The sequence below is a fragment of the Sphaerodactylus townsendi genome, linkage group LG04 (assembly GCF_021028975.2).
Source record: "Sphaerodactylus townsendi isolate TG3544 linkage group LG04, MPM_Stown_v2.3, whole genome shotgun sequence".
In the NCBI taxonomy this organism is placed as follows: domain Eukaryota; kingdom Metazoa; phylum Chordata; class Lepidosauria; order Squamata; family Sphaerodactylidae; genus Sphaerodactylus; species Sphaerodactylus townsendi.
The window spans coordinates 83,521,588-83,532,422 of NC_059428.1; the positions used below are offsets into that span (position 1 = coordinate 83,521,588).

Consider the following 10,835-nt stretch of genomic DNA (forward strand, 5'->3'; position numbering starts at 1 on the left):
TTGAATTCCACCACTGGTTGCCACCCCTCAGATAGTAGCTGGAGATTTCCCACTACTACAACTGATTTCCAGGTGATAGAGATCAGTTCATCTATAGAAAATGGCCACTTTGAAAGGTGAACTCTATGGCATTAAACCCCATTAAAGTCCCTCCCTTCCCCAAACTGCACCATCCTCAGGCTCCATCTCAAAATCTCCAGGTATTTGTCACCCAGGAGCTGGCAACCCTACCAATCACACACACTCAGTTCTACAAACTTCACAGGATTGCTGTGAGGATAAAATGGAGGACAGGAGAATGACATACGCTACTTTGGGCAGGATACAAATGATAAATACATAGCATATACTCTTGCTACAGAATATGCGCAAAGTATAATTTTTTTACCACAGAGTAGTTACCAACAGGTCCCATATACCTCTGCTAGGGAAATGCTTTCAGATTAGAGGGGACAGGACCTCCAAAATAAACTTTGAAAGTCTACATTGCTCTTTTTTAGAAATGAAGTCCGACTTTCTGGGCTAAGAAAAATAAACAAGGAAAGAGCAAGAAAAAGCTTAAAATGCAAAACTTGAAGTGAGAGATTCAATTCTCAGCATTTTAATCGAACCCAAAACAGCTTCTAATTGATAAAGCTAGATCTCTGTGCTTATTATTAGTTCTCTTGGTGAATATGATTTTTTTTCTGTAGAAAGCCTGGAGAAAAGAATTGGCTTTAGAATATTTTTTTAAAAGAAAGGTGATGCAAGAGATGTTAAATAAGCAACACATGAAATATGTTACTATATCCAATACCACATTCAACACCTATTCTAGAATGCACATAACAGGAGGTAAGAATAAAAAATGTTAAAATTTTATAATCCTTAATGTTTTAAAATCTCATTAGTTCATTGTGAAAAGGATGACCAAATGTAACAGAAAACAGAGCTTCTGTACCTTTAACAGAACAGGTAATTTTGGCCATAGTAACTTCTCTTACTACTTCAGTACTTGGCCATGCGAGCTTTTCTTGATAAATTCCTTCTCTTACACATTGACATAAAATGGTCAAGAATTCTGTTGTCCCTGGTCCTCAACCCATGGCACTGAGTAAATAGGAGTATATAGACTTGGCAGTATTCATACCTCCAAATGTAAATAAGACAGTGTCTCCAACCTTTTCATAAACTAAGGACAATAAACATGCAGCTGTTAATTCTATGAAACACAGAAAAGAACAAATCCAAGATTTCTGCTGTTTTAAATTATATGTCCTAAGGATATTTACTTGGCAATAAATACTGTTGATGTGAGAAGAATTTAATGCAAAAGAAGCATGTTTGTGAGCTCAATACATGCATGTTTAAACAACTGAAATTTATGTTATGAAAAAAAACACAGAAACATTACCTGCTTCCTTCCATTCAGTCAGCAAATAGGTTAGCATCAGAGTCGTCAACCAGCTCTTGTCAGCAGACTGCATCAAAGAGACATAAAAATGATATTCTGCTTCTCTCCACAGTGGATCACATTTGTGCCCTCCTAGAATTTACATAGACAAAATTTCTTAAGCTCCCTGCTTTGAAAATGACTGGATTACAAACATCTAGTTTCTCTGTTTGAGCTTGATACCAGAGCTCTGTGCGACAGCTATAGAACGGCAGTCACACTATTGTATTGGACCTCTGTTGTCACCACACTCCCTGAATCTCAGGCAGAGAAATGAACTGCTAAAGTTATCTGCTTCGTATCAGGAGTCTCGTGGTCTCTGGCAGCCATTATAATGATGATGAAGCACAACTCTGGATTTTTACAACCCCAGCATAAAAAATGGGAGGCTCATGCATTAAAAAAGGGAGCAAACTCTGTAAGGAAGAAAAAAAGAAAAACAAAGAAACAATACTCTGTTAAATTAGTAATATGTTCCAGAAGCAGCAGACCTCTGAATACAAGGAACCAGCACTTCCAGCTGGCCACGCATAAAAACACAGTACTGTAGGAGATGAATCCTGGTCCAATGCAAAGTACTTATTTTACTGAAAAATACCCCTGCATCCTAAAGAGCAGCACCGTTTTGGATAGCAATTCAATAAAGATTACTATAAATAAAATACAGAAAAATGATGCTTAGCTCTATCTGCCCCTTGACCTGGGAAAGCTTATTATTTGACTGGATGGACTAAACTATACTTATTGTTCCGCTTTCATGAAGGACTGCCTACATGAATGAGAGCAAGAAAAGACTTAACCTTCATCTCAAGTTGCCTATAAAGAGGATCATGATAACATGCAACTTGAGGAAACAGACATGAATTCAGTTTCCAAGTTAACATTCTCTTTGTTGACATCAAACACTATGGCAAGCACACTTCCTCCCCGTGAGACACAGCTTTCACACTGCCTGCTACCACGCAGTAGGAACATACTTAAGGATGAAGCAGCTATTGGTCACCAAAAGTGTCTTGGAAATATAGCTATGCTGAACTGATATGAGTTTGTTTCTGTCACAAGGTATGTTAGTCTGTTCCAGCAAAACTAGGAGGGAGCCTTCTAACATGTTAAGGAATAGTATTTATTGTGGCATAAACTCGACTAGGGACCATTGTGACATCACAATTTGCGACTCAGGGGTAGTCTCGTATTGGGTCTGGAGTATCTGGGGATCTGATTCTGAGACACAAATTGTGATATCAGTTTCATCAAAAGCCTTTTATTAACTGTATCTGCAGTTGGCAAGTATATACAACCAGGTGAACATAGAGAAACTTGTAAATTGCAGCTTCAAAAAGCAATGTAACATTTCTATCAAGATATTCAAGGATATGCAATGTATATAAGTGGTGACCATTCACAGCATCAGTAATTGATAACGAATGATCATCACTTTTAGTAATGTTAGTATTATGCTCCCTGCTCTCCCACCCAGAGGCGTAGCTATAACGGGATGGGATGGGGACAAACATCCCGGGTGGGCTGCCGTTAGGTCATGTGAGGGCAGAAAATTGCCCCGCACACCCCTTCTCCTTCCCCCTTTGGCCCTGTCCAGCCCTGTGGTGCCACCGTCTGGTGCCCCTTGGCCCTGCCAGGCCCGGCCCTGGTAGGCTGCCTGAGACTGCCACCGTGCTGCCTAAGGTAAGTAAGGTGCAGGGGGGCATGGTCCAGACCCACGGGGCCTGGCAGAGGGAGAAATCAGGTGGATGCACAGAATGGATGCACCCATGCAGGGCAACAGATCCACCACCCCACATCCCTTCCCCAGTGAGAGAGAGAAAAGGGGGCTACTCTCCAAGACATTAACTGATAGTTTTCTCCTTCTCTCTTGTTTTTCCAAACAAAAACACATTTTTCACCAAGATCCTGCATACAGACCACCTTCCCTGAGCTGAGTCCATCCCTGCCACACCTGTCCATTCTTTGACCAGAGCCCTCGAGGCACTTGCAGAATATGTACCCACTACCATTAAGAAGCACTATCATGTCATGAAGGATACATAGTTGTGTGGCTTGCTTCTGTAGTTTCAGAAACTTTCTAATTGCCTACTTAACCTGACTGATTCAGTGTTCACAACTATTTTGTTCATGTGCATTCTGGCATGTCTTTGCAATGGCTGTTATCCCTCTCCCCTTTTTCAAAAGCACCCGGGGGGGGGCAAATTAATTTTAAAAAGAAGTGTTTTCCTTGGTTATCCTGATCTCGCTGGAGTGGGGAAAACCTGCATGCCTCATCTCTCTAGTGTTCTGGCTTCGTTCATTTTGCCTCCCTGTATAATTCCCAAGGCTAAGCATGTTTGTGTTCATTTGTTTATATTAATTGGATTCATGGACTGTTGCCCTGCCACCTGAGAACTACAGTTCAGTCCAGTAAGTTCCAAACATGCACCAATATGATTAATGATGTCAAGTGTACAGCCACAAAAACAGTACATAGACTTTAGTGCCATGGATTTTAAATTATGTTCAACCTGTTAATAATAATGGCATCAGGCCATACAAAATTCAAGTAAGCCATTAATTGTGAGTGTAGACCAAACAAATGGCTCTCTGGCCAGCTACCATTATACAAACACAAAACTATTTGAAATGCTGTTTGTTTTTAATTATAAGCAAATAATATGAGGAGGTGGACTGTATGGAGAATAAGTATTCAAAGTTAAGTATGAATGTCAAACAACTTATTTGTGAAAACTGAATAATCCCTAGTTAAAGTGGGCGGCTATCCCAAAAAGTTTTGTAATGCTGCTATATCTGTCTTAACTGCAGCCCATGGGGCATGTAACCAGGACCAGATTAAGACATGGCAATGCCCTAAATTAGGTCAAGTTTAAGAGGTCCCATAGATTTACTCAAAGAAAGTAATTAGTAATTTTAGCTTCTTCTTGTTCTTCTTCATATTTAGAGTGCCTTTATAATCTGAGGTCCCTAAACTGTGGTTTGCTTTGCCTGTCCATAAATCCAATTCAGAAAGCTGCTCTCCAGCTAAGACTTCCTAACAAATAGCACCACAATAAAATAAAAAGGTAAATATTCATAAGAACACACTTGCCTTTGAGCAATTTTTTTACTGCAATCAAATAATTAGTTGTTAACTGATAATTTACAATTTGATCAGTCAGTTGACTGCAATATCATCTCCATTCTGTTGCTGACCTGAAAGTCCCTGTTAGTCAAAGACATCAAAGGATGACTTCAGTACTGAACTGCTGAGTTATTCATCAGTTACATTTTATCCCACATTTCTTATATGGAACTTCAAGCAGAATATACAAGGCTCCCATGCGGTCTACCCAACCAGACCAGACTAACTGAGTTAAGGCAATCGTATATGCCAGGCTTCAGGCCATACCCTGAATTAGTTTATCTGAGGTCCCTAGGCTTTACACTACCAATGAGGAGTCAGTTGCAATTATGGGTTTGTATTACACTACAGGTGTTAAATTAACGTAGCAAGTCTAGCAAGATTGTGTTATCACCTATTACTGCGCCTGTGAATGGTCCTTGTGCTTATCTTGTATGCATTTGAGCCTTGCATTGAAATGTCACAGGCTGTACCTCTTGCATTACATTGCCTTTTTGACCCCACTCCTCCTTACAATTTTTTCCCTCTATGGCCCTGAAGTGCGTCTGCTGTTGGCTGACGATGCAATTCATGTATCTGATGAAACCCCAGCCCAGCTTGTGCCACAATACATGTGCTAGCTCTCAAGCTGCCTCAGCACTCCTATTAGCTTTTGTAACCAGAGAAGTTGCAAAACAGCTTTGCTATCATCTTTTCCATTACATTTGTCTGCATTGTTTAACAAGAATGTACATTCTAAGTGCTAAAAAGCTAAGCATGACTGAACTGTTCTGTCTTAGCATATCATGTCGTTTTTGTTTAATTGATTAGCAACTGAGAAGATATTTTTAGTTGTTTTTCCCTCATTAAGTCACAGCCAGCTTATGGTGACCATGTAAGGTTTTCAATACAAGAGACTCCTTGGGGGTCACCAGTCCAAGTACAAACTAGGCCCAGCCCTGCTTAGCAGCTAAGATCTGACAATACTGGGCTAGCCTAGGCCACCTCAAAGACCAAACAAAACCCACAACAAGTATACATGGGCTTAGTCTACTAGCCTTAGATATAGCCAGGTATAGACAGAGTGTCACCTGGGAGTGACCAGTCACTCTCCACCAGTAACTCTCCACGCAACTGAAAGTAGTTCTCTTCCCTCTTCCAGTGTTGCTGTAATCACTTTCTTGTTCATCTCTTTAAAGCTACCACAGAAGATTTTCTCCTCTTTCTTGTGAAGGAGTTCCCTGCATCCATACACTTTTCCTTTAGATGGGAAAACAACATCAAAACCTCTTCTTTCTGATTCTCCTCGTCATTCAAACAGGTAGCCTTTCCCTGGATGAGAAAGAAGCATGCTGTTGACTCTTTCACCCTGCACTGGAGCTGCTATTTGTCTCTTCTAAGGAAAGCACAATGGTAAGCATAGGCTTCTCAACCTCCTGGGGGAGCCTGGAAATCTCCTGCAATTACAATTAATCTCTGGACAACAGAGACCAGTTTCCCTGGAGAAAATGGCTGGTTTGGAGTGTGGACTGTATGGCACTGTACCTCACTGAGGTCTATCTCCTCCTCAAACTCCACCCTCCCCAAACGTTGTCCCCAAATGTCCAAAAATGTCCTAACCTTTAGATGGCAACCCTAGTGCCAACTATATATATTTTCCTTGCAGGGCATTAAAATTTGGAAGAAGGGGGTTTGCTTTGGAGGAACGACAGAATAAAGCACTGCAGACATATACCTGAAACACTAATTATGTTTATACAACCACTTCATGACTAGCTGAACTGCCACTGTGTGACTGATCACTTCCAAGGCTCTTTAAAAAAAATAAGTAGTTCCAAAACATAAAGTCTACCTTTCCCCTGATTTAAACAAATATAAGTAGTTTATCCAGGGTGGTGTATAGTTGTGTATGTTTGGAATGGAGCGATCACCAATAATCTCAATATGGATACCCTTCACAGTGATTACACTGTTTCTGTTGCATGTAAGTCCTCTTTATATGTCCCAATGCACAATTTCTATTATTTTACAAACAGCAGGTATTTGGTTTATTGATAAGACAAATGGTGTCTAAGCATTAGTGTGGAAATATATAGCTCTTCTTGAGAATGAGAAATTTTGTCATGCTTCTGAACAGGTACAGGCAGAGTCTTAATTCAAGAATCATCAACAGATCAGGAGAGCACATAAAGTCATGAATGGTTAATCTACCTAGCAAGCACAGTCAGCCCTCTGCTGACAAGACATCAGACTCTGCTTCAAATGTATACTGGAGGGAAAAAAATCCAGCAGGTAGCCATGTTAGCAAATTAAAGAGGAATCTTTGTGGCACCTGAAAGACTAACATATTGTTATTCTAGCATAGACTTCACTTCCATGGACTAGAGTCCATTTCTTCAGAGGCAATAAGTTGATCTTCACTATGTTTGTTTGTTTTATATACTGTTTATTTAAAACATCTCTATCCTGCCCTTCCACTCAAACAGGGTCCCCAAGGTAGAGAACTGTAATATATTAAAACTTTTCAACCTTAAAAAATTAAGAAGTTAAAAACAGCATTTAAAATAGAGATTTATCTAAACACACAGAAAAATAATATGTTGTCATTTTATGTATTGTGAATACAAAACAAGCTGGGTCAAGGTACCATTACATGTAGATAGCGTGTATTGTTATGCCCCCACGGAGGCTTTTGTTATTTCCCCATTAAGCTTTAGTTTTCCCATAGTTAGCACGGTTTTAGTTCATTATTAAGTCTTCTAAGGGAGGGTATTTTAGTTAGCCCCTGCCCCTTTTAAGACATTTCCCAATAGGCAGTTTCCTTTTTTACCCAGCAATCCCCTGTTTTAGCTCTTACCAGTCAGTCAGAGCAAGGTGCCATGGGTAGCTGGAGACTGGAATATTTGTGACGTATATGGTGGTCCATAGAGCACAAGTTAAGATTAACAGCAATTAGAACCAGACAAAGACTGAAAGAACTAAAAGGAAGCAAGACACAGTGGACTTTCTTGAAAGCAGCCAAGAGAAGACACAGTCTACAGCTTCAAATCTGCTCAAGGCAAGCAAGTACTCTGATGTAGATAGACCCAAGGGAGGAGTTAGGGTCTTGATTCTCTTAAGTAATAAACCCAGAGGTGGGATCCAATCAATTCTCACCACTTCTCTAGAAGTGGTTACTAATTTTTTCTGAGTGCCGAGAAGGGGGTTACTAAAGCAACTTCCCTGCCCAATAGGGACTGGAGGTGCGTGTGTGCGGCGGCGCCACTGTTTGAATCCCACCACCATCGGACCCTGTTGTTAAAATTTTTGGATCCTACCACTGAATAAACCTATTGTTCACTGTTGAACCTGGCTTGGGTCTCCCCCACTCTGACCTAGCCAAGTACAGGGCACCAAAAACAGATTAACGGGGGGTGGGGGCGGGGGGAGAACATGTATTGTTGGTTCTTCATACAAAAACATCTGCAGAAACAGTTACTGATCTGGTCAACAATGCGGAACAAAATGTCTTGCACTCAAATATTCTACATAATCATTATCATTCCATGTGAATAGAGCTGAGATGACTCTAGAGCAGGAGGTAGCAATCTTTTGAACCTGCCGGTTTATTTGAAATTCTGACTCAGCATGGTCCACACACACACACACACACAAATGGCTGCCACAAAATAGTTGCCACAGGAGGCAGAGCCAGCCACAGAATGATTGCCACAGCTGAACTTTACTAACACAGCATGGATTCTTGTGCTGATGCGACCGCTGCTGCCAAAGCAGTATTTTACAAAATCTGCAAAGCCAATCAAATCTCAAACAATCCATCAGAAGCCTTGCCGGGCAAAAGTCCTATCTAGCTATAGTATACCCACTTTCTAAAAACACTGTGGGTGCCACAAACTGTGTTGGGGACTCTTGCTTTGGTGAAATAGCATTGCTTTTCGGCAGGGGGTTCTTTTTAACTAATTTTATTATTACATAATAGAGAAAGGGAGAGGGATTAGAAGGCAGTTTATCTATTGCAGACAAGCAAAGGGCAATGGGGTCATTTAAACATGTATTTACCTTTGAGGTTCAGAGTCAACACTGGAGGCAGGAGGACAGGAAACAGCCTGATCAGTTACTGTGCCCTTTGAAGTGGCTTGATATGCAGAAATTAATAGGTGAAACTTTCCACAGCATGGAGAGAAGAAGTATTATTATTACATCACCTATAAATCAAGTTGCTATGGAAGATATAGCAGCAGGTACTGGGGGTGGGCAGCTCTACTGCCCTATAATTTAAGGGATGCCCACGTTTCCCCGTGAGTAGAGCCTGTGCCTGTAACTGTTGTGTGACATCTAACAGGTGCAGCTTTTCCTAAAGTAATATGGAAGCACGCCCTGTTGAATTTCCTGCAACTGCCATTTCCTAAAGACGAAGACGCTTCTGCGGATGCATTTGGTCGGCTACCTGCACAGATAATAGTTCTTGGCCCTTCCTTTTCTCGTTTGTGAAATACAAATCGCAAGAAATTTCCTAACTCACTCCGGATTATTTTTTCGGATTTGCCTTTTGGGGGCACTACTACGGTACTACTTTGCTTCTGTGAGAAAAGCGTACTTCAGCTCGAAACAGCAACGCTTGTGTAAACTGTCAAATTTTGCATGTGTAATTTCTTGCTCCCGAGAAGGACTCGCATGTCGATGCAATTCAGCATAAGTGCATATCTTATTAGAAAGGGAAGCTTTGCGTGTGCCCGCAGCTGCTCCTCCCACTTAAATATGTCTACCAAGTAGATACAGCAGATGGTGGCGCGTACACGCAGTACTGCAAAGAACAGAGAGCATCGCGTAGCCGAAAATCATGAGTCTTTCCTAGGACTCCAGGCCGTCCCGGGGACTCCGGTCTCCACCTTCACGGAAAATGGGCGGAGAGTATGAATTATTAGGTGACATCAGACAAGCACATGTTGAGATACCAGAGAAAAGGATTGGCGGAAAAGCTTTTAGACGTGTGGTTCCATAGTGTAGTGGTTATCACGTCTGCTTTACACGCAGAAGGTCCTGGGTTCGAGCCCCAGTGGAACCACGGGGAAATTCTTTTCCTTTCTATTTATTCAGCGCTCCCTAAATGACTGCATGGACTGTGAAAGGCTTCTGAATTCCGCCTCATTTCCCGGTTTCCCTCGGGTGAAAAAAATCATGAGATAAGAACAATGTTCCGAATAACCGCTTTCTGCAGTAGTTTGTTCAAGGCGTTACTAAGCTACACAGCATGACGCTGCAAACAGAGTGTTATTTTTGGTTAATTGCTGGGAAGCAAAAGTGTGAACCACTTTCCGGGGAGGTTCAAAGCGGGAACCATAAAAGCCAGGCTCAGTGGTTGATGGCTCTCAGTCGGATCCTTTTGGGGCCTCGTCGTTTTTACACAAAGCAGCGCGCCCTCCTGCCCCCTAATAGATGTCAGCTCACAGAATCCGATTCGGAGTAGGGAGGTGGGAGAAATCCCATGCAAAGGAGAACGAGATTCTATGTGACAGATCTATTGATTGCCACTGTAGTAAAACCAGGCCTTTAAAAAAAAAAGTCACCCCAGGACGCGCGCTGCAGGTGGTTTTGCGGCACAACTATTAAGAGTGGTGCCAAGGGGCCCTAAATTCCCGCTTTCTACGTGCCAGCAACCCCACGAAAGCATCAGATGGAGAACGGGGCGCTGGAGACAAGGCGCAGCGGCCACGAGGACTGCCGGCTCTCCCGGGCCCCGCTCCACGAATGCTAAACTGGAGTTCCGGTGCGGGCAACACCCGCAGCAGCAGGAGGAGGAGAAAGGCGGAGGCGCCAAGACAATCCCCCCCCCCCGCGCGCGCGCGCCCACTTTTGCTGGCTCCGACACGATAATTGCATTGCTGCAGCGGAGGCCGCCCCCGCACGGGCTCTGTGCCGCAGAAAGCGCAGAGCAGGCGGGGTGGGTGTCTCTCTCTATGTGTGGGTGGGTGAGATTTCACAGCCCGGCTGAACAAAAAAACAGGCAAACCTACTCGTCTGTACCATTGCGGAGGTTTCCTACTTCAGAAAACCCCCTTGCTCCTTCTGGAGGGCCGCGGGACTGCCCAAGGGTCAGACCCTCCCCCCCCCCCCACCTGCGCCGCCGCGGGACACCTGTCTATCACACACATCCTCCTGCTCTCTGCTGCAAAAGAGCCTCTGTGTTCTTTGCCTTGGGGAGAGCAATTGGGGTGTTTCTGAGTGACCCCGGTTAAAAATAAGAATTGATCAGTGCTGTGCTGGCTCTGATAAAATCGCTTGGAGAATTCTAGCTCT

General features: G+C 42.7%; 1 protein-coding gene and 1 non-coding gene across 2 annotated transcripts in view; one reads left to right on the forward strand and one right to left on the reverse strand.

The window, feature by feature from the left end:
• The window catches only part of PPEF1 (protein phosphatase with EF-hand domain 1), a 71,139-nt gene extending 69,402 nt beyond the window's left edge, over window positions 1-1,737 (reverse strand). Inside the window, exon 1 of the mRNA XM_048493820.1 lies at window positions 1,394-1,737. The gene's annotated coding sequence lies outside the window, so the exon portion shown is untranslated. The remainder of the gene's footprint in view (window positions 1-1,393) is intronic.
• Window positions 1,738-9,530: 7,793 nt separating this feature from the next.
• Window positions 9,531-9,603, forward strand: TRNAV-UAC. Its single transcript has one exon. It is a non-coding gene; the product is annotated as a tRNA-Val (tRNA).
• The last annotated feature ends 1,232 nt before the right edge of the window (window positions 9,604-10,835 follow it).